This window comes from Aethalodelphis obliquidens, unplaced genomic scaffold (assembly GCF_003676395.1).
Source record: "Aethalodelphis obliquidens isolate GAN/ISIS:26980383/991018 unplaced genomic scaffold, ASM367639v1 scaffold10, whole genome shotgun sequence".
Taxonomy (NCBI): domain Eukaryota; kingdom Metazoa; phylum Chordata; class Mammalia; order Artiodactyla; family Delphinidae; genus Aethalodelphis; species Aethalodelphis obliquidens.
The window spans coordinates 29,119,668-29,144,083 of NW_020837954.1; the positions used below are offsets into that span (position 1 = coordinate 29,119,668).

At 39.7% G+C, this 24,416-nt stretch overlaps 1 protein-coding gene across 3 annotated transcripts in view; it reads right to left on the reverse strand.

Moving 5' to 3' along the window:
* Positions 1-11,191: 11,191 nt before the first annotated feature.
* WDHD1 (WD repeat and HMG-box DNA binding protein 1) overlaps positions 11,192-24,416 on the reverse strand; it is an 81,785-nt gene continuing 68,560 nt past the window's right edge. For 2 of the 3 annotated variants that reach the window (XR_003433646.1, XR_003433651.1), the window contains one exon: positions 11,194-11,336. The gene's annotated coding sequence lies outside the window, so the exon portion shown is untranslated. Of the gene's footprint in view, positions 11,337-22,907; positions 23,943-24,416 lie in introns of all 3 variants that reach the window. The other variant, XR_003433647.1, reaches the window with a different exon arrangement.

Sequence of the window (24,416 nt, forward strand, 5' to 3'; positions counted from 1 at the left end):
ATGAATTTGGTAAAGAAGCAGGATAAAAAATTAATGCACAGAAATCTCTTGCATTCCTATACACTAATGATGAAAAATCTAAAAGAGAAATTAAGGAAACACACACATTTACCATTGTAACAAAAAGAATAAAATACCTAGGAATAAACCTACCTAAGGGGACAAGAGACCTGTATGCAGAAAATTATAAGACACTGATGAAAGAAATTAAAGATGACACAAACAGATGGAGAGATATACCATGTTCTTGGATTGGAAGAATCAACATCGTGAAAATGAGTATACTATGCAAAGCAATCTACATATTCAATGCAATCCCTATCAAACTACCAATGACATTTTTCACAGAACTAGAACAAAAAATTTCACAATTTGTATGGAAACAAAAATGACCCCGAATAGCCAAAGGAATCTTGAGAAAGAAAAACAGAGCTGGAAGAATCAGGCTCCCGGACTTCAGACTATACTACAAAGCTACAGCAAGCAAGATAGTAGGGTACTGGCACAAAAACAGAAATATAGATCAATGGAACAGGATAGAAAGGCCAGAGATAAACCCACGCACATATGGTCACCTTATTTTTGATAAAGGAGGCAAGAATATACAATGGAGAAAAGACAGCCTCTTCAATAAGTGGTTTTGGGAAAACTGGACAGCTACATGTAAAAGAATGAAATTAGAACACTTCTTAACACCATACACAAAAATAAACTCAAAATGGATTAAAGACCTAAATGTAAGGCCAGACACTGTAAAATTTTTAGAGGAAAACATCGGCAGAACACTCTATGACATAAATCACAGCAAGATCCTTTTTGACCCACCTCCTAGAGAAATAGAAATAAAAACAGAAATAAACAAATAGGACCTAATGAAACTTAAAAGCTTTTGCACAGCAAAGGAAACCATAAACAAGACGAAAAGACAACCCTCAGAATGGGAGAAAATATTTGCAAATGAAGCAACTGACAAAGGATTAATCTTCAAAATTTACAAGCAGCTCATGCAGCTCAATATCAAAAAAACAAACAACCCAATCAAAAAATGGGCAGAAGACCTAAATAGACATTTCTCCAAAGAAGATATACAGATTGCCAACAAACACATGAAAGAATGCTCAACATCATTAATCATTACAGAAATGCAAATCTAAACTACAATGAGGTATCACCTCACACCAGTCAGAATGGCCATCATCAAAAAATCTACAAACAATAAATGCTGGAGAGAGTGTGGAGAAAAGGGAACCCTCTTGCAGTGTTGGTGGGAATGTAAACTGATACAGACACTATGGAGGTTCCATAAAAAACTAAAAATAGAACTACCATATGACCCAGCAATCCCACTACTGGGCATATACCCTGAGAAAACCATAATTCAAAAAGAGTCATGTACCACAATGTTCATTGCAGCTCTATTTACAATAGCCAGGACATGGAAGCAACCTAAGTTGCTGTCCATCGACAGATGAATGGATAAAGAAGATGTGACACATATATACAATGGAATATTACTCAGCCATAAAAGGAAATGAAACTGAGTTATTTGTAGTGAGGTGGATGGACCTAGAGTCTGTCATAGAGAGTGAAGTAAGTCAGAAAGAGAAAAACAAATACCATATGGTAACACATATATATATGGAATCTAAAAACAATAAATAAAAGAAAAAATGGTTCTGAAGAACCTAGGGGCAGGACAGGAATAAAGATGCAGATGTAGAGAATGGACTTGATGACCTGGGGAGGGGGAAAGGTAAGCTGGGACAAAGTGAGAGAGTGTCATGGCCATATATACACTACCAAATGTGAAATAGATAGCTAGTGGGAAGCAGCCACATAGCACAGGGAGATCAGCTTGGTGCTTTGTGACCACCTAGAGGGGTGGGGTAGGGAGGGTGGGAAGGAGACGCAAGAGGGAGGAGATATGGGGATATATGTATATGTATAGCTGATTCACTTTGTTATAATGCAGAAACTAACACACCACTGTAAAGCAATTATAGTCCAATAAAGATGTTAAAAAAATTTTTAAAAAACTCAAATTCAAGGAGACTGATTAGTAAGTGAATAGAAATATATCTTTTAAAATAATATATTGGCTGTCTATAAAAAAAAAAAAGGGACAGACAGCTGGGCAAGCTCTTTTGCCATTTCCTCTTTGTTTTGCTGGAACTCAGAGGTGATGACTAGCACTGCCACAGACATCTTGGACCATGAGGCATCTTTCAAAATGAGTGCACTAATGGTGGCAGATCAGAAAGATAAAAGGAATCTGGTCCCTGATAATTGTGGAGCAACCACAGGAGTCCTGAACTGCCTACCTCAGAACTTTTACAAGAGAGGAAACTAATCTTTTGTGTATTTACAACCATTGCTATTTAGGGGGTTGGGTTATATGAAGTTAAACCTAAACACAACAGTTATAAGTAACAAGTCAAATTTTTAGTGATAACTTTAGTGTATTAACAGTCATATACCCACAACTGCTATTGAGTAAGAATTTTCTGACATAGTGCAAAATATGCAGACATCATTGTAGATAATAGCAGACAGCCTTTGGCCATATTCCTCTTCAATCCCACTCGGGCTCACATCTCCCTCCAGATGCTGGATCCCTCTCCTACCACTTCCCCTCTTCTCAAGTTTAGCTCTGTTTGCCTACCACCTGAACCATCTCGTTCCTGTCCATTTATCCTGTAAATTAGTCAGTTTACCACTCCAGACCTCAGCCTAGCTCAGTGCTGATGAACATGTACTTTCTACTCCCAAAAGATATTTTGCTTATTGTAGGTAATTTTCCTCCCTAAAAGGAATTCCGTTTGTAAATGAACTATACTCCAACCAAAAAAATAAATAAATAAGAATATTGTATTAACTCAAACTAATATTTTTCCTCTACTACATATATTTTTTAAAAACTTTTTTGTTTAAATATTTCTCGGATTCTGGGAAGATGGCGGAAGAGTAAGACGGGGAGATCACCTTCTTCCCCACAGATACATCAGAAATACATCTACACGTGGAACAACTCCTACAGAACACCTACTGAACACTGGCAGAAGACCTCAGACCTCCCAAAAGGCAAGAAACGCCCCACGTACCTGGGTAGGGCAAAAGAAAAAAAAATAAACAGAGACAAAAGGATTAGGGATGGGACCTGCACTAGTGGGAGAGAGCTGTGAAGGAGGAAAGCTTTCCACACACTAGGAAGCCCCTGCGCGGGCGGAGAATGTGGGTGGCGCAGGGGGAAAGCTTCGGAGCCGCGGAGGAGAGCACAGCAACAGGGGTGCGGAGGGCAAAGCGGCGAGATTCCCGCACAGAGGAACAGGGCCGACCGGGACTCACCAGCCCGAGAGGCTTGTCTGCTCACCCGCCGGGGCGGGCGGGGCTGGCTTCGGTCGGAGCGCAGGAAGAGGACTGGGGTTGGCAGCGTGAACACAGCCTGCAGGGGATTAGCACACCACGGCTAGCCGGGAGGGAGTCCAGGAAAAGTGTGGAGCTGCCGAAGAGGCAAGAGACTTTTTCTTGCCTCTTTCTTTCCTGGTGCGCGAGGAGACGGGATTAAGAGCGCCGCTTAAAGGTGCTCCAGAGATGGGCGCGAGCCGCAGCTAAAAGCACGGACCCCAGAGACGGGCATGAGACGCTAAGGCTGCTGCTGCCGCCATCAAAAAGCCTGTGTGTGAGCACAGGTCACTATCCACACACCCCTTCCGGGGAGCCTGTGCAGCCCGCCACTGCCAGGGTCCAGGGATCCAGGGACAACTCCCCCGGGAGAACGCATGGCACGCCTCAGGCTGGTGCAATAGCACGCTGGCCTCTGCGGCCGCAGGCTCCCCCCGCACTCCGTGCCCCTCCCTCCCCCCAGCCTGAGTGAGCCAGAGCCCCCAAATCAGCGGCTCCTTTAACCCCGTCCTGTCTGAGGAAAGAACAGACGCCCTCCTGTGACGTACACGCAGAGGCGGGGCCAAATCCAAAGCTGAGCCCCTGGGAGCTGTGAGAACAAAGAAGAGAAAGGGAAATCTTCCCCAGCAGCCTCAGAAGCAGCAGATTAAAGCTCCACAATCAACTTGATGTACCCTGCATCTGTGGAATACATGAATAGACAACGAATCATCCCAAATTGAGGAAGTGGACTTTGAGACCAAGATTTCTTATTTTTTCCCCCTTTCCTCTTTTTGTGAGTGTATATGTGTATGCTTCTCTGTGAGATTTTGTCTGTATAGCTTTGCTTCCACCATTTGTCCTAGGGTTCTATCCTTCCTTTTTTTTTTTTAATTTTTTTTCTTAATAATTATTTTATTTTAATAACTTTATTTTATTTTACTTTATCTTCTTTCTTTCCTTCCTTCCCTCCTTTAGACAATGAATCATCCCAAATTGAGGAGGTGGACTTTGAGAACAAGATTTATGATTTTTTCCCCTTTTCCTCTTTTTGTCAGTGTGTATGTGTATGCTTCTGTGTGAGATTATGTCTGTATAGCTTTGTTTCCACCATTTGTCCTAGGGTTCTATCTGTCCGTTTTTAAATTTCTTAATCATTATTTTTTTATTTTAATAACTTTATTATATTTTATCTTACTTTATTTTATTTTATCTTCTTTCTTTTTTCCTTCCTTCCCTCCTTCCCCCCTCCCTCACTCCTTTCTTTCTTTCTTTCTTTCTACTTCTACTAATTCTTTTTTTCTACATTTTCTCCCTTTTATTCTGAGCCATGTGGATGAAAGGCTCTTGGTGCTGCAGTCAGGAGTCAGTGCTGTGCCTCTGAGGTGGGAGAGCCAACTTCAGGACACTGGTCCACAAGGGACCTCCCAGCTCCATGTAATATCAAACGGCGAAAATCTCCCAGAGATCTCCATCTCAACACCAGCACCCAGCTTCACTCAATGACCAGCAAGCTACAGTGATGGACATCCTATGCCACACAACTAGCAAGACAGGAACACAGCCCCACCCATTAGCAGAGAGGCTGCCTAAAATCATAATAAGTCCACTGACACCCCAAAACACACCACCAGATGTGGACCTGCCCAACAGAAAGACAAGATCCAGCCTCATCCACCAGAACACAGGCACCAGTCCCCTCCACCAGGAAGCCTACACAACCCACTGAACCAACCTTAGCCACTGGGGACAGACACCAAAAACAACAGGAACGACAAACCTTCAGCCTGCGAAAAGGAGACCCCAAATACAGTAGGTTAAGCAAAATGAGAAGACAGAGAAACACACAGCAGATGAAGGAGCAAGGCAAAAACCCACCAGACCAAACAAATGAAGAGGAAATAGGCAGTCTACCTGAAAAAGAATTCAGAGTAATGATAGTAAAGATGATCCAAAATCTTGGAAATAGAATGGACAAAATGCAAGAAACATTTAACAAGGACCTAGAAGAAATAAAGATGAAACAAACAATGATGAACAACACAATAAATGAAATTAAAAATACTCTAGATGGGATCAATAGCAGAATAACTGAGGCAGAAGAACGGATAAGTGACCTGGAAGATAAAATAGTGGAAATAACTACTGCAGAGCAGAATAAAGAAAAAAGAATGAAAAGAACTGAGGACAGTCTCAGAGACCTCTGGGACAACATTAAACGCACCAACATTCGAATTATAGGGGTTCCAGAAGAAGAAGAGAAAAAGAAAGGGACTGAGAAAATATTTGAAGAGATTATAGTTGAAAACTTCCCTAATATGGGAAAGGAAATAGTTAATCGAGTCCAGGAAGCACAGAGAGTCCCATACAGGATAAATCCAAGGAGAAATACGCCAAGACACATATTAATCAAACTGTCAAAAATTAAATACAAAGAAAACATATTAAAAGCAGCAAGGGAAAAACAACAAATAACACACAAGGGAATCCCCATAAGGTTAACAGCTGATCTTTCAGCAGAAACTCTGCAAGCCAGAAGGGACTGGCAGGACATATTTAAAGTGATGAAGGAGAAAAACCTGCAACCAAGATTACTCTACCCAGCAAGGATCTCATTCAGATTTCATGGAGAAATTAAAACCTTTACAGACAAGCAAAAGCTGAGAGAGTTCAGCACCACCAAACCAGCTTTACAACAACTGCTAAAGGAACTTCTCTAGGCAAGAAACACAAGAGAAGGAAAAGACCTACAATAACAAACCCAAAACAATTAAGAAAATGGGAATAGGAACATACATATTGATAATTACCTTAAATGTAAATGGACTAAATGCTCCCACCAAAAGACACAGACTGCCTGAATGGATACAAAAACAAGACCCATATATTTGCTGTCTGCAAGAGACCCACTTCAGACCTAGAGACACATACAGACTAAAATTAAGGGGATGGAAAAAGATATTCCATGCAAATGGAAACCAAAAGAAAGCTGGAGTAGCAATTCTCATATCAGACATAATAGACTTTAAAATAAAGACTATTAGAAGAGACAAAGAAGGACACTACATAATGATCAAGGGATCGATCCAAGAAGAAGATATAATAATTGTAAATATTTATGCACCCAACATAGGAGTACCTCAATACATAAGGCAAATACTAACAGTCATAAAAGGGGAAATCGACAGTAACACATTCATAGTAGGGGACTTTAACACCCCACTTTCACCAATGTACAGATCATCCAAAATGAAAATAAATAAGGAAACACAAGCTTTAAATGATACATTAAACAAGATGGACTTAATTGATATTTATAGGACATTCCATCCAAAAACAACACAATACACATTTTTCTCAAGTGCTCATGGAACATTCTCCAGGATAGATCATATCTTGGGTCACAAGTCAAGCCTTGGTAAATTTAAGAAAATTGAAATTGTTTCAAGTATCTTTTCCGACCACAACGCTATGAGACTAGCTGTCAATTACACGAAAAGATCTGTAAAAAATACAAACACATGAAGGCTAAACAATACACTACTTAATAATGAAGTGATCACTGAAGAAATCAAAGAGGAAATAAAAAAATACCTAGAAACAAATGACAATGGAGACAAGACGACCAAAAATCTATGGGATGCAGCAAAAGCAGTTCTAAGAGGGAAGTTTATAGCAATACAATCCTACCTTAAGAAACAGGAAACATCTCGAATAAACAACCTAACCTTGAACCTAAAGCAAGTAGAGAAAGAAGAACAAAAAACCCCAAAAGTTAGCAGAAGGAAAGAAATCATAAAAATCAGATCAGAAATAAATGAAAAAGGAATGAAGGAAACGATAGCAAAGATCAATAAAACTAAAAGCTGGTTCTTTGAGAAGATAAACAAGATTGATAAACCATTAGCCAGACTCATCAAGAAAAAAAGGGAGAAGACTCAAATCAATAGAATTAGAAATGAAAAAGGAGAAGTAACAACTGACATTGCAGAAATACAAAGGATCATGAGAGATTACTGCAAGCAACTCTATGCCAATAAAATGGACAACCTGGAAGAAATGGACAAATCCTTAGAAATGCACAACCTGCCAAGACTGAATCAGGAACAAATAGAAAATATGAGCAGACCAATCACAAGCACTGAAATTGAAACTGTGATTAAAAATCTTCCAGCAAACAAAAACCCAGGACCAGATGGCTTCACAGGCGAATTCTATCAAACATTTAGAGAAGAGCTAACACCTATCCTTCTCAAACTCTTCCAAAATATAACAGAGGTAGGAACACTCCCAAACTCATTCTAAGAGGCCACCATCACCTTGATACGAAAACCAGACAAGGATGTCACAAAGAAAGAAAACTACAAGCCAATATCACTGATGAACATAGATGCAAAAATCCTCAACAAAATACTAGCAAACAGAATCCAGCAGCACATTAAAAGGTTCATACACCATGATCAAGTGTGGTTTATTCCAGGAATACAAGGATTCTTCAATATACGCAAAACAATCAATGTGATAAACCATATTAACAAATTGAAGGAGAAAAACCATATGATCATCTCAATAGATGCAGAGAAAGCTTTTGACAAAATTCAACACCCATTTATGATAAAAACCCTGCAAAAAGTAGGCATAGAGTGAACTTTCCTCAACATAATAAAGGCCATATATGACAAACCCACAGCCAACATCGTCCTCAATGGTGAAAAACTGAAAGCATTTCCACTAAAATCAGGAACAAGAGAAGGTTGCCCACTCTCACCACTCTTATTCAACATAGTTTTGGAAGTTTTAGCCACAGCAATCAGAGAAGAAAGGGAAATAAAAGGAATCCAAATTGGAAAAGAAGAAGTAAAGCTGTCACTGTGTGCAGATGATACTATATGACTGATACTATACATAAAGAATCCTAAAGATGCTACCGGAAAACTACTAGAGCTAATCAATGAATTTGGTAAAGTAGCAGGATACAAAATTAATGCACAGAAATCTCTTGCATTCCTATACACTAATGATGAAAAATCTGAAAGTGAAATCAAGAAAACACTCTCACTTACCATTGCAACAAAAAGAATAAAATATCTGGGAATAAACCTACCTAAGGAGACAAAAGACCTGTATGCAGAAAATTATAAGACACTGATGAAAGAAATTAAAGATAATACAAATAGATGGAGAGGTATACCATGTTCTTGGATTGGAAGAATCAACATTGTGAAAATGACTCTACTACCCAAAGCAATCTACAGAATCAATGTAATCCCTATCAAACTACCACTGGTATTTTTCACAGAACTAGAACAAAAAATTTCACAATTTGTATGGAAACACAAAAGACCCCGAATAGCCAAAGTAGTCTTGAGAACAAAAAACGGAGCTGGAAGGATCAGGCTCCCCGACTTCAGACTATACTACAAAGCTACAGTAATGAAGACAGTAGGGTACTGACACAAAAACAGAAAGATAGATCAATTGAACAGGATAGCAAGCCCAGAGATAAACCCATGCACATATGGACACCTTATCTTTGATAAAGGTGGCAGGAATGTACAGTGGAGAAAGGACAGCCTCTGCAATAAGTGGTGCTGGGAAAACTGGACAGGTACATGTAAAAGTATGAGATTAGATCACTCCCTAACACCATACAGAAAAATAAGCTCAAAATGGATTAAAGACCTAAATGTAAGGCCAGAAACTATCAAACTCTTAGAGGAAAGCATAGACAGAATACTCTATGACATAAATCACAGCAAGATCCTTTTTGACCCACCTTCTAGAGAAATGGAAATAGAAACAAAAATAAACAGATGGGACCTAATGAAACTTCAAAGCTTTTGCACAGCAAAGGAAACCATAACCAAGACCAAAAGACAACCCTCAGAATGGGAGAAAATATTTGCAAATGAAGCAACTGACAAAGGATTAATCTCCAAAATTTACAAGCAGCTCAATAACAAAAAAACAAACAACCCAATCCAAAAATGGGCGGAAGACCTAAATAGACATTTCTCCAAAGAAGACATATAGATGGCCAAGAAGCACATGAAAAGCTGCTCAGCATCACTTATTATTAGAGAAATGCAAATCAAAACTACAATGATGTATCACCTCACACAGGTTAGAATGGGCATCATCAGAAAATCTATAAACAATAAATGCCAGAGAGGGTGTGGAGGAAAGGGAACCCTCTTGCACTGTTGGTGGGAATGTAAACTGATACAGCCACTATGAAGAACAGTATGGAGGTTCCTTAAAAAATTAAAAATAGAATTACCATATGACCCAGCAATGCCACTACTGGGCATATACCCTGAGAAAACCAAAATTCAAAAAGAGTCATGTACCAAAATGTTCATTGCAGCTCTATTTACAGTAGCCTGGAGACAGAAACAACCTAAGTGCCCATCGTCGGATGAATGGATAAAGAAGATGTGGCACATATATACAATGGACTATTACTCAGCCATAAAAAGAAACGAAATTGAGTTATTTGTTATGAGGTGGATAGACATAGAGTCTGTCACACAGAGTGAAGTAAGTCAGAAAGAGAAAGACAAATACCGTATGCTAACACATATATATGGAATTTAAGAAAAAAAAATGTCATGAAGAACCTAGGAGTAAGACAGGAATAAAGACACAGACCTACTGGAGACTGGAATTGAGGATATGGGGAGGGGGAAGGATGAGCTGTGACAGGGCGAGAGAGAGGCATGGACATATATACACTAACACACGTAAGGTAGATAGCTAGTGGGAAGCAGCCGCATGGCACAGGGAGATCAGCTCGGTGCTTTGTGACTGCCTGGAGGGGTGGGATAGGGAGGGTGGGAGGGAGGGAGACGCAAGAGGGAAGAGATATGGGAACATATGTATATGTATAACTGATTCACTTTGTTATAAAGCAGAAACTAACAGACATTGTAAAGCAATTATACCCCAATAAAGATGTTAAAAAAAAAAAGAAAACCTCAAAGATGATTAACAACTAGAATCTAATATCCACAAGTGTCTAATATAGTTTCTGCTGAAACACAATTTTTTCTCTCTAAATTCACCCTCAGTTCTATCAAAGATAGCCAAATGAAGACAAATTTGTTTGCAAAATAAGTTTAGTCTCATTAAACTTGGCCTGCTTATTTATATAAGTCCAGCAAGAAAAGCAATTGACCATAGAGGTTCTTTTGAATCTGCTTTGCGTGCACGTTTCATAAGGAATCCCCAGATTGAACTTTTACATGACTCTCGAGACCAGGAGACCAGGCCAAGAACATGCCATCAGACTTGTCTGTAATACTTATAGATTTGGGTCAATTCCTCTCTTCTTAAGGTCCCCCAAAGGTCCTGAGGTTCCTGCATCTGCTGGGAAGTGGCCTCCCTTACTCACCTGGTAAGGCTGCTGGGAACCCTGTAAGCAAGGTACCAGGCTCTTTTTCCAAGGGGCTTTATGGCTTCATAAAGTCAACCTTAGTTCCTTAAAGCCATCCAGTCATATCTGAGTCTATGCATGTCTTTCTCAAATACGACATTCCAGTCAAAGCCTTGGTAATATAACCAATGTTCCCAAATGTGTCCTATTATAATAAAGAAGATAGATTCTTAATGAACTTATGTAAATAACTATATTGCCATGAGGATAAGAATATTCACTAAGAGTTTCCAAATTCTGGAGGAATCAGGTAGGGACAAATGTTTGAACTCTGCTTACCAATGCATCATTTACTAAATTGCTGTTAGTCATAGTATAAAAGGAAAGGTTTCTTTATATTTGGAGAACAAAAATTTAGTATTTCAGACAAAGAGTCATAAAAATTATAATCATATTCATCAGTTTATTCAGTTTCATGTGATTAATTTTTGTTGATCTTGGTCTTCTTTTAGCAGTTTTATGGAGCCATCAAGTTTTTCATTAGTGTTCTGTAATTTCTTGCCCAATTCAGTGGTATGATCTGAAAGTTATCAGAAAACTATATATGTCAAAAAGTCCATTCTATGAATCTTCTTGAAGATGAAGTTTTTTTGCAAAAGCATCAGAGTAAAACAATAACTGTTTATAAATAACAAAAATGGCATGGTTAAAGATCTAATCACAATGCAGTTGACAAAGAAATTTGGTTATTTCTGCAATATACAATATTTTAAGATAATAACTAGAATTGTGATGGGTAATATTATATCAGGACATATCTGAATTTCAGAAATTTCATATAATTTCTAGAACATTTATATTAATAACGTTTATCCACATAATATAACCTAAGAAGGTTTACCAACACCCTTTGACAATGCTTCCCATGTAATTTAACATACTAAATAAAACTAATTAATTTAATATTGCTCTTTTGAGATGTTTCAGGGCCCTCTGAAACATCCCAAAGTTAGCTAGAGGTCAAAAGGACTTCATTTAGAATTTAATTGCAGAAAGTTTGTCAAAGATATCAAAATTTGTTTAAACACTTGGTCAAATAGGATCATAGGTCACTGTGAAACAATATTTATTCATATAATCAAAGTGACAATAAAAGGTTTCAAAGGCAAATACAGAAAGTTACAACACATTACTTAAAAGGTAAAAAAAACTTTATAATCTGTTATCAAAAGAATCAATATTCTAAGAAAACTCTGTCCTCTTAACAGAAAGAAAATCAAATTCTAGTTTCTTACCAGCTTACCTTTAATATTAAAAAGCATTCACTCACCAAAGCTATCTTGAGAAAGAAGAACAGAGCTAGAGGTATCATACTCCCTGACTTCAGACGATATTACAAAGATACAGTAATCAAAACGGTACAGTACTGACACAAAACAGATACATAAATCAATGGAAAAGAAATAAACCCACGTACTTATGGCCAATAAATCTACAACAAAAGAGGCAAGAATATACAACGGAGAAAAGACAGTCTCTTCAATAAGTAGTGCTGGGAAGACTGGACAGCTATGTGTGAAAGAATAAAATTAGAACATTCTCTAACACCACATACAAAAATAAACTCAAAATTGATTAAAGCCCTAAGTGGAAGACCAGAAACCAAAAAACTCCTAGGAGAAAACATAGGTTAAACAATCTTTGACATAAGTCATAGTAATATTTTGGGGGCCTGTCTCCTAAGGCAAAGGAAACAAAAGCAAAAATAAACGAATGGGAGCTAATCAAACCCAAAAGCTTTTGAACAGTAAAGGAAACCATCGACAAAACAAAAAGACAACCTACTAAATGGGAGCAATATTTGCAAATGATATGACCAATAAGGGGTTAATATCCAAAACATATAAACAACTCATACAACTCAATATCAGAAAACCAAACAGCCCAATTAAAAAATGGGCAGAAGGGGCTTCCCTGGTGGCGCAGTGATTGAGAGTCCGCCTGCCGATGCAGGGGACACGGGTTCGTGCCCCGGTTTGGGAAGATCCCACATGCCGCGGAGCGGCTGGGCCCGTGGGCCATGGTCGCTGAGCTTGCGTGTCCGGAGCCTGTGCTCCGCAACGCGAGAGGCCACAATAGCGGGAGGCCACAACAGGGAGAGGTCCGCGTACCGCAAAACAAACAAACAAACAAAAAAAAAAAACAAAAAAAAAATGGGCAGAAGACCTGAATAGACATTTTTCCAAAGAAAACATACATGTGGCCGACAAGCACATGAAAAGATACTCAACATCACTAATCATCAGGGTAAAGCAAATCAAAACCACAGTGAGATCCCCTTGGGAGACACCAGTGACTGGGACAGGACCCTGAGAGGTATTTCTGGGTGCTAGTCATGTTTTATTTCTTTATCTGTGAGCAAACTACATAGGTGTACTTACTTTTTGACACCCATGATTTGTGTACATTTCTTTATGTATGTTACACTCAAATAAAAAGTTTACTTGAAAAAAAGAAACACAATGAGATATTATTTCAAAGCTGTCAGAATGGCTCTCATCAAAAACAACACAAATAACAAATGTTGGCGAGGATGTAGAGAAAAGGGAACCATTGTACACTGTTGGTGGGAATGTAAATTGGTGCAGACACTATGGAAAACAATACGGAGGTTCCTCAAAAAACTAAAAATAGAACTACCATATAATCCAGCAATTCCATTCTTGGGTATATATCCAAAGAAAATAAAAACACTGGTTCAAAAAGATTCATGCACCCCAATGTTCATAGCAGGATGATGATGATGAGTATCAATAGCCAATATATGGAAGCAACTTAAATGTACATCAATAGATGAATGGATAAAGATGTGATATATATATATATCACATATATATATAGGAATATATGTTCCTATATATATGTGATATATGTATATATATATACATATATATATAGGAATACTACTCAGTCATAAAAAAAGAATGAAATTTTGCCATTTGCAACAACATGGATGGACTTGGAGGATATTATGCTTACTGAAATAAGTCAGACAGAGAAAGACAAATACTGTATGTTATCACTTTTATGTGGAATCTAAAAAATCAAACAAACGAATATAACAAAATAGAAACAGACTCCAATATATAGAGAACACACTAGTGGTTACCAGTGCGAGAGGGAATGGGGTAGGGGCAAAATAGGGGTAGGGGACTAAGAGGTACAAACTACTATGTATAAAACAAGTAAGCTACAAGGATATATTGTACAGCACAGGGACTCTATAGACAATACTTTATAATATTGGGCTGGCCAAAAAGTTCATTCAGCTTTTTCCATAAGATGGTCCTAGTAGCGCTTAGTTGTCTGTAACTTCATTTGAAACAATTTTGTTAGATTGTATTGTGACAGCTGTCACATCAGCGTGCATTAAAAAAAAATTATCAAAGTTGGTGAATCTTTGTGTAGCCATTTTACTATTAAAGATGGAAGAAAAAAAGCAACATTTTCGGCATATTGTGCTTTATTATTTCAAGAAAGGTAAAAACACAACTGAAACGCTAAAAAGGATTTGTACAGTCTATGGAGAAGGTGCTGTGACTGATCGAACATGTCAAAAGTGGTTTGCGAAGTTTCATGCTAGAGATTTCTCACTGGACGATGCTCCACAGTCAGGTAGACCAGTTGAAGCTGGTAGCAATCAAATCGAGACATTAATTGAGAACAATCAACGTTATACCACGTGGGAGATAGCCGACATACTCAAAATATCCAAATCAAGCATTGAATATCATTTTTCCAGCTTGGTTATGTTAATCGCTTTGATGGTTGGGTTCCACGTAAGTTAAGTGAAAAAAACCTTCTTGACCATATTTCCTCATGCGATTCTCTACTTAAAAAGTAACGAAAACTTTCCGTTTTTGAAACAAATTGTGACGGGTAATGAAAAGTGGATACCGCACAATAATGTGGAAGAGAAGAGATCGTGCAGCAAGTGAAATGAACCACCACCAACCACACCAAAAGAAGGTGATGTTGTGTATATGGTGGGATTGGAAGGGAGTCCTCTATTATGAGCTCCTTCCACAAAACCAAATGATTAGTTCCAACAAGTACTGCTCCCAGTTAGACCAACTGAAAGCAGCACTCAACAAAAAGTGTCCGGAATAGTCAACAGAAAACGCATAATCTTCCATCAGGATAATGCAAGGCTGCATGTTTCTTTGATGACCAGGCAAAAACTGTTACAGCTTGGCTGGGTACTTCTGATTCATCTGCCCTATTCACCAGACATTGCACCTTTGGATATCCATTTATTTCGGTCTTTACAAAATTCTCTTAATGGAAAAAATGTAAATTACTTGGAAGACTGTAAAAGGTACCCGGGACAGTTCTTTGCTCAAAAAGATAAAAAGTTTGGGCTTCCCTGGTGGCGCAGTGGTTGAAAGTCCACCTGCCGATGCAGGGGACACGGGTTTGTGCCCCGGTCCGGGAAGATCCCACGTGCCGCGGAGCAGCTAGGCCCGTGAGCCATGGCCGCTGAGTCTGCGCGTCCGGAGCCTGTGCTCCGCAACAGGAGAGGCCACAACAGTGAGAGGCCCACGTACCGAAAAAAAAAAAAAAGGATAAAAAGTTTTGGGAAGATGGAATTATGAAGTTGCCAGAAAAATTGCAGAAGATAATGGAACAGTGAATACGTTGTTCAATAAAGCTCTTCGTGAAAATGAAAAATGTGTCTTTTATTTTTACTTAAAAACCAAAGGAATTTTTGGCCAACCCAATATTTTATAGTAACTTTAAGTGGAATATAATCTATAAAATTTTTGAATCACTATGTTGTACAACGGAAACTAATACAATATTGTATATCAACTATACATCAATAAGGGACTTCCCTGGTGGTGCAGTGGTTAAGAATCTGCCTGTCAATGCAGGGGACACGGGTTTGAGCCCTGGTCCGAGAAGATCCCGCATGCCACGGAGCAACTAAGCCCGTATGCCACAGCTACTGAGCCCGCGTGCTGCAACTACTGAAGCCCACATGCCTAGAGCCCGTGCTCTGCAACAAGAGAAGCCACCACAATAAGAAGCCCATGCACTGCAATGAAGAGTAGTCCCCGCTCGCCTCAACTAGAGAAAGCCTGCATGCAGCAACAAAGACCCAACTCAGCCAAAAATAAATAAATTTATTTTAAAAATTATACACAAATTCTTTTTCCACAGAGGCTTGACAAGGGCAATCAACAAGAGACTTTCAAAAGAGAATGTTGAATAAAGTTCAGTAGAGGGAAGAGAAATGGAAATGTAAATTTAAGGAGAAAAATGAAGAAAAAGAAGAACTTATTCAATAATTTGTTTAACTGGATGGTGGTAACAAACTACTATGTATTTACATTCCATTGGCTACTCTCAGAATGCTGTTCTGGTTTTGTTTTAAAGTTCGTGTTTAAAATACACCACATCTCCAAAGAAGACATACAGATGGCCAATAGGCACATGAAAAGATGCTCATCATCTCTAATTATTAGAGAAATGCAAATCAAAACAACAATGAGGTTCCATCTCATACCAGTCAGAATGGCCATCATTAAAAAGTCTACAAACAATAAACTCTAGAGAGGGTGTGGAGAAAAGGGAACCCTCCTACACTGTTGGTGGGAATGTAAGTTGGTGCAGCCACTGTGGAAAACAGTATGGAGGTTCCTCAGAAAACTAAAAATAGAATTACTATATGATCCAGCAATCCCACTCCTGAGCATATATCCAGACAAAACTATAATTCAAAAAGATACATGCACTGCTGTGTTCATAGCAGCACTATTCACAATAGCCAAGACTTGGAAAAAAAAAGAAAAGACTTGGAAACAACCTAAATGTCCATCGACAGATGAATGGATAAAGAAGAAGTGGTACACATATACAATGGAATACTACTCAGCCATAAAAAAGAATGAAATAATGCCATTTGCAGCAACATGGATGAAACTAGAGATTATCATACTAAACAAAGTAAGTCAGAAAGAGAAAGACAAATACCACATAATATCACTTATATGTGGAATCTAAAATATGACACAAGTGAACATATCTATGAAAAAGAAACAGACTCACAGACATATAGAACAGACTGTGGTTGCCAAGGGGGAGGGGAAGGGCTAGGGAAGCATTGGGAGTTTGGGATTAGCAGATGCAAACTAGTATATATAGGATGGATAAACAAGGTCCTACTGTATAGTACAGGGAACTATATTCAATATCCTGTGATAAACCGTAATGGAAAAGAATATGAAAAAGAATATATATATAACTGAAACACTTTGCTGTACAGCAGAAATTAACACATTGTAAATCAACTATACTTCAATAAAGTAAAAATAAAAAATAAAATACACTGCAAATATATCCTTTACAACTACAATCTTATAAAACTTTTAGTAATCAGTCTAACAGTGTATGTGTGAGGCAGGGAAAAGGTAGACGGACACATAGATTTCTAAAATTCTTTTGGAGGTACCTGAGCAAAAATGTTTGGTGACAACCACTGTGGGATTTGGAAACTTAAGTGGCAGCATGTAACCTCACTTCCCCTCAACCTGTGCTGTGCAGTGCAGTAGCTACTAGCCAATATCACTCTTGAGCACCTGAAATATCGTTAGTCTGAATAAGAAACAAATGCTATAAGTGTAAAATACATACTGGGTTTCAAAATTTAGTATTAAAAAATGTAAACTATCTCATCAATAATTTTTATATTGATTACATGTTGAAATGATAATATTTTGGATATACTAGGTTGAATGAAATATATTATTAAAATTAATGTCACCTATTTCTTTTTTAATGTGGCTAACTAGAAAAATTTAAATTGTATAGGTGACTTGCATTTGTGGCTCACATATTTCTATCGAACAGCTCTGTGCCTAGATAAATGCTTCCCACATCCCAGGCATCCCCAGAGCCCTGTAAGATTTTTGCAATATCTGCTATTACTGGTGGTACTATTATTATGTACTCAATATTGACTCACATTTTTACTTAAAGTTATTTTTAAAGGAAGCTACATATATCATGGGCTTAATATATGAACTCAAGTTGTTAATACACATTAAGTAAATATATAACCCTTAAAATAAAAATTGCTTGTGTCTCAGGACTTCCCTTGTGGTCCAGTGGTTGACTCCGCCCTTCCATTGCAGGGGGCACGGGTTCCATCCCTGGTCGGAGAGCTAAGATCCCACATGCCGTGTGGTGCGTCCAAAAAAGAAAAAAGAAATGTTCTGCCTCAGTGTACCTCTGAAATCATGTTATGATGTGGTAGTAACAGACCCACATGTGTTGGGAAACTCTTCCCTGGATGAAGGAAGAGGGGTTTGGGGGGAATCTCTCCGGGTGGTAGAAGCTCTAGGCCCACTCCTGAACAGTGCTATTTCCGGCCACCCAAAGACTGGCCACCACAAGCCGTGGCCCTGGAGGCAGCAGTGAGGCAGAGTGGGATCTGAGCTTCCGAGGAGGCGTGGAGCTGCCTCTCTTACGGGGATTCAGACAGCTTAGATGGCAAGCATCTCAGCAGCAAGCAGGTGGACTGAGTAATAAAGACCTTTCTTTATTTTCCATACCCCCTCAAACACCCACCTCAACACCCCATTCTGGTGTAGTCCTCCAAGAAAAGAGTGCCCCACCTTGACATAGGGGCTGAAGTCAGGTTAAATTTGATTTAGAAAACAACGTGATTTCTTTTTTCTTTTTTATAAATTTATTCATTTTATTTATTTATTTTTGGCAGTGTTGGGTCTTCGTTGATGCGCGGGGGCTTTCTCCAGTTGCGGCGAGCGGGGCCTACTCTTCATTGCCATGTGCAGGCTTCTCATTGCAGTGGCTTCTCTTGTTGCAAAGCATGGGCTCTAGGCACATGGGCTTCAGTACTTGTGGCACGCAGGCTCAGTAGTTGTGGCACACGGGCTTAGTTGCTCCGCAGCATGTGGGATCTTCCCGGACCAGGGCTCGGACCTGTGTCCCCTGCATTGGCAGGCAGATTCTTAACCACTGTGCCACCAGGGAAGCCCCAAACAACATGATTTCTGCCTCCAGGATTGTGAAGTAGAATTCAGATCCCTTACACACCTCTGCAACATGGGTACTGTTATCCTTATATGTAGATGGAACTCAGATGATGTAAGGGACCCCCCCAAGGTCATGCAGCTAGCAAGTGACACATAGCTGACGTCAACCTTGGAGGCTTTGCTATTTCCATCTGCTCCCATTTTGCAATAGGCATCATGGACACAAGAGAAATGTGATCCTACCCTCTACACACTTGAAATCTAATTGGGACCCAAAATATTTTCCTCTTGTATTATCAGGAAAACATCAGAAAAAATTTTCACTGGCAAACATACATCCAACTCATTTCCATAAACAAAATTTAAGGCCATATTCAACATCCTTTTGGGCCCACAAAGTAGTTTCTTTTATTTTTTTATTTTTAAAATTTATTTATTTATTTATGTTATTTTTTATTTTTGGCTGTGTTGGGTCTTCCTTGCTGAGTGTGGGCTTTCTCTAGCTGCGGTGCGTGGGGACTACTCTTTGTTGCGTTGCGCGGGCTTCTCATTGTCTTGGCTTCTCTTGTTGCGGAGCACAGGCTCCAGGCGCGCGGGCTTCAGTAGTTGTGTCACATGGGCTCAGTAGCTGTGGCTCGCGGGCTCTAGAGCTCAGGCTCAGTAGTTGTGGCGCATGGGCTTAGTTGCTCCGCGGCATGTGGGATCTTCCTGGGCCAGGGCTGAAACCCGTGTCCCTTGCATTGGCAGGCAGATTTTTAACCACTGCGCCACCAGGGAAGCCCTAGTTTCTTTTATTTTAATATTTTCCTCTGACCACAAGGAAATGACCATTTGGCAGATATGGTAAAAATAGTCCAGGCTGATGTCTGACAGACCTGGATTCCACATCCTAATTCTGCCCTTTACTGTGTGACCTTGGGGAAATAATCTCTCTGGGCTGCAATCTCCTCATTTTCAAAAAGGGAAAAGTTGTTTTGAGAATTAGAAATAATGTATGCAAAGGACCTTGCAAAAGTACCATAAGTAATAATTATGATGATGATTATAGTAAATGATCATTCCTTATGCCTCTTTGTCCTCAAAATCTTCCTTCAGCTTTAAAACAAAATGAGACCAAGGCTTTCGTCTTTCAAAGAAAAAAAAAGCCTAAAGGGTGTTTGTGTGGCTGCACCTGTCTATTCACTTACTTAGTGTCATCATTTCCTGGGAATCAATACGATTATTTGCCCCTGGACATAGTTTCCCGGCAACACACATCTTGAGCCAATTCAGGTGAATTTTCTCTGTCATTATGGTCACCTGGCTCCTGCATCAAGCGGCTCCTTGCAACGTTCCATAAATATTAGAATTATGTTGGCTACAGGGAAACTGAGCAAAGGTTATGTTTATACACCGTCTTCCTCTTGGGATTTTACAACACTGAGCAAAGAGCCATCAGCTGAGGCCACCACAGTCTCTTTGAAAGCAGCTGGGTGGGTATTTTTGTGCCATGCAAACAGAGCAGAACAGATTTATTCCTAGGGTTTTCTGACCAGAAGCAAAAGGAGTACCCTCAGTGAATCCTCAACAACTATTGCTGATGATCAGAAGAGACCCAGGAAATAATCTGATTTTCCTGAACAAGGGTCTACCCTGACATTTTCTCTTTCTTTCCACTGGGAGCAGGCTGCCAAATACGTTAAAAGCAAAGTAACAGTCAAGTTATTGCTAAACCATTTAGCAAACAGTATATGAATTTTCCATGTTTTAAGTGTAAATATTCTTCACTTTAAATTCTGTTTATCCTTCCAAGTCTGATTTTTTAAAAAAATTTTATGTTGTTTGAATCCCTGCAGGCAAGACTTTTACTTTGATATTCATCAAATAGGTTTTTGTGATTGCTAAGCAAACATATCATATTTTTAATAATGATGTATAGGTTTTTTAATTTGAAAAATGATGACAATTATTTTTGATAGGATTAAAATATTCCCTAATCTCACCACCATGTTATCAATTTGCTATATTTCTTTTTAATAGTTTTCCTATGTACAAATGGTGGTTTTATTTTGTATTTTTATATTCCATTGGCAATCTACTTTTTTCTTTTACCACTACATTAATTTTTCCATGTTACAACAAAACTTTCATAGCTACTTTTTAAAAAAACTGGCTTACTACCCAGTTAATTTGATAAAATCTATTAACGATAGAGTACTTCATCACTGACTATCGCTCAAGGACAATCACTTTAAGAGACAAACGTATGGGGCTTCCCTGGTGGTGCAGTGATTAAGAATCCACCTGCCAACGCAGGGGACACAGGTTCAAGCCCTGGTCCAGGAAGATCCCACATGCCACGGAACAACTAAGCCCATGCGCCACAACTACTGAGCCTGCGTGTCACAACTACTGAAACCCACACGCCTAGAGGCCATGCTCCGCAACAAGAGAAGCCACCGCAATGAGAAGCACGTGCATTGCAATGAAGAGTAGCCCCAGCTCGCCGCAACTAGAGAAAGCCCGTGTGCAGCAACGAAGACCCAAAGCAGCCGAAAATAAATAAATTAATAAATTTTTTAAAAAGGGAGAACAAATGTATGGACACCTAGGGGGGAAAAGGGGGTGTGATGAATTGGGAGATCGGGACTGACAGCCATATGTACACTACTATGTATAAAACATAACTAATGAGAACCTGCTGTATAGCACAGGGAACTCTACTCAACGTTCTGTGGTGACCTAAACGTGAAGGAAATACAAAAAAGAGGGGATATATGTATACGTATAGCTGATTCACTTCACTGTACAGCAGAAGGGTCTTCAATTTATATTGATAAGTAAATGACTGTTTGCTTGTAAGGTATTTTTGCTTATTCTGTACTTACATAAAAATCTAAGTACAAACAATGTGACCTTGTGTAAGTTATTTAGCTTCTAAACTCAGCCTCTTTATCTGTAAAATGGGAATAAGAGACCCCAGCTCAAGAAGATGTGGGATCAGTGCCTCTCATACGCTAAGCAATCAATAAATGCTATTGATAAATGTATGTTTTAAACAGGATTCATTTCCCATCAAAATAAACGGAAAAGGAACAGTTGGACTTTTCCTAACAGATGTCCAATTAGGTTACGATCTTGCCCAATGTGTAGGGGGCAGCTAAAGGAATGTAAGTTGTACAGTCAGTGCAGAATGTTATCTCCTGATCCAGCAGTGTCAAGCTTGCCTTCCTCAGCCCCTGCCAGCTCTGTCTCTGGCAGAATCACAGACCACAGCACAGCGGCACCTCGGGGCTCTGCACTGGTCAGCTCAGTGCCTCCCACCAAGCCTGCCCGTCCTGTCCCTCTCAGCTATCAAGCAGGTCTTAATGTTTTCCTGCAAAGCACAGGACCTGTTATTTCTCTTTAGCCTTCAAATATCTAGATGTTATCCCAAACACAATTTTGTAATTTGGAGCCCACATTTGGAATTTATTGAAAGCTACTTTTCAAAGATTCTGAAATGCCTTTTACAGGCTCCGGACGCGCAGGCTAAGCGGCCATGGCTCACGGGCCCAGCCGCTCCGCAGCATGTGGGATCTTCCCAGACCGGGGCACGAACCCGCGTTCCCTGCATCGGCAGGCAGACTCTCAACCACTGTGCCACCAGGGAAGCCCCCAGAGGCATATTTTAAGCAACACTTTTTGCTCTGGGTTTTTCCCAAACCCACACATCTCAAAACAATATGCTTCTACTGCTATTTCTTACTAATCAACTTTGGACATTTAGTTTTAAGTTCCCAACATGAAAAACAAGAATTTAGCCCATTTAATCCCTCTCTCTCTTAGTGATATCATTGTTCTTAGTTCTTACTCTAGTCACCTCTGTATCTTCAATCAACATACTTAAGTCTCAACTTTGGCTCCAGTCACCAAGGAAAGTGAAATGACCTGCTTAGTAAGCAGAGGATATTAGCATTCTAATTCCTTACCCTCTTCCCTTCACTTAAAGGCTGTACCTTTACTTTTACATTGTCAATATATAACATTATCATTCTGTTCTAGAAGCACCATTCAAACGTCCATAATTTGTCTATGAGTTCACTTTACAAGGTGGAAAGCTAATAACTTACATTTCCATGACGATGTGACCAGGTAGCATGCTAGGAGTCCTTCTCCGCAGGGTGGGATCATGACCGCCGGTCACTTAGTGGAGACGTTCCCTGCGTCAAACTGAAGTGGGATTCTACCTTTTACCTCCACCAAATCCCTGAATCGTATCTTTGTGATTTTCCAACTCCTGGCTACTAGCTGATCAGTCATTGTCTTGGCATCTGTGTTTTGTCTCTGGCTTATTCCTTCCTTCTCAGTCTCTGTGAGCATCAGGAACACCACTCCCTTACCCTCCGCCTCCCCCTCAGCCCCCCACCTCTGCCTTCGGAATACCAGAACTCACTGCTCTGGTTCTCCCTAGGAAATTTGCTCACTTTCTTTAGAATAGCCTTCCGTTTTAATTCGTTGCCAAAAATGAAACAAATTCAGGAGACTTCACACAAATTCTAGATTTCTGTCTACTACTGAAAATTGTAAGATTGGGTAACTCTGGGCTCAAATTCCACAGCAATGGCCTAGGGTGCAACTGTACTAGCTTTCTTCCCTTTACCTGTCTGGACCCTACGGTAATGGGTTCTCAACCCTTGAAATACAGACTTAATCTCCTTGGCTCCAGCCCCACGCCTCACCCCTGCCCTGATCGGAAGCCTCTCTCATGTTCCACAGGGCAGGCTGTGCCCTTCTGGGCCATAGCCCCTCCTTATATATTCTCCCTTGTTACTTACTCAACAGGCGGTCCCGGACCAGAACAGCCTCAGGGGCATCACCTGGGAGCTTTTTAGAGATGCAGAACCTCATGCCCCACCCTAGACTTTTTGAACCATAATCTGCATTTTAATGAGCTCTCTTGGTGATTAGTAGGCCAGTTAAGAAAAGAGCTGGCCTAGGTTATAATTTCCCTGCCTTGCTTCATTGGGCATCCCTCGCTTTTTGTCCTCCTAAATTTACTGAATTCTCTCATTCATGGATGTCCCTCATCCCTTTCACTTCATCATCAATTTTGTGGATTTATTTACTTTCTATATTCATTTCTTTTCCATTGTTTTGTGGGATCGCTGGAGGCAAAGGGAAAACAATTTTGCATGGTCAGTAATTCAGCAAGCAGTTTGACAGTTTTCAGACACAGGTCTTAAAACACTAGAGTAATAGAAAGTGTTGCTATGCCCTGTTTTTGTTTTGTTTTGTTGGCTTGGTTGTGTTTTATAGCTGTTATCTCAGTAAGAACACAGATGTGAGAGGGGATGATAGATGTTTATGATCTTGATGGAAGAGCTCCTCATGTGAGAGTCTCCTGATGCCCTTTGGTTGCCTAACTGAGCAAGGGCTTGTGTGCCTGTGGGCAGACGCAGGTGTTTGCAGCAAAGTAAGGGCTTACTGCAGGGCGCCAAGCAAGGGAGTGGGAGACAAGCCTCAGATCCATTGCCACCTGGCCTTTGAGTTAGGGGGTTTTTAAATGGGAAGAACAAAGAAACTGGGATTAAGTATCGTCTTGTGACATTTCCTTCCTTTCATTTTTTAAAAATTGAAGT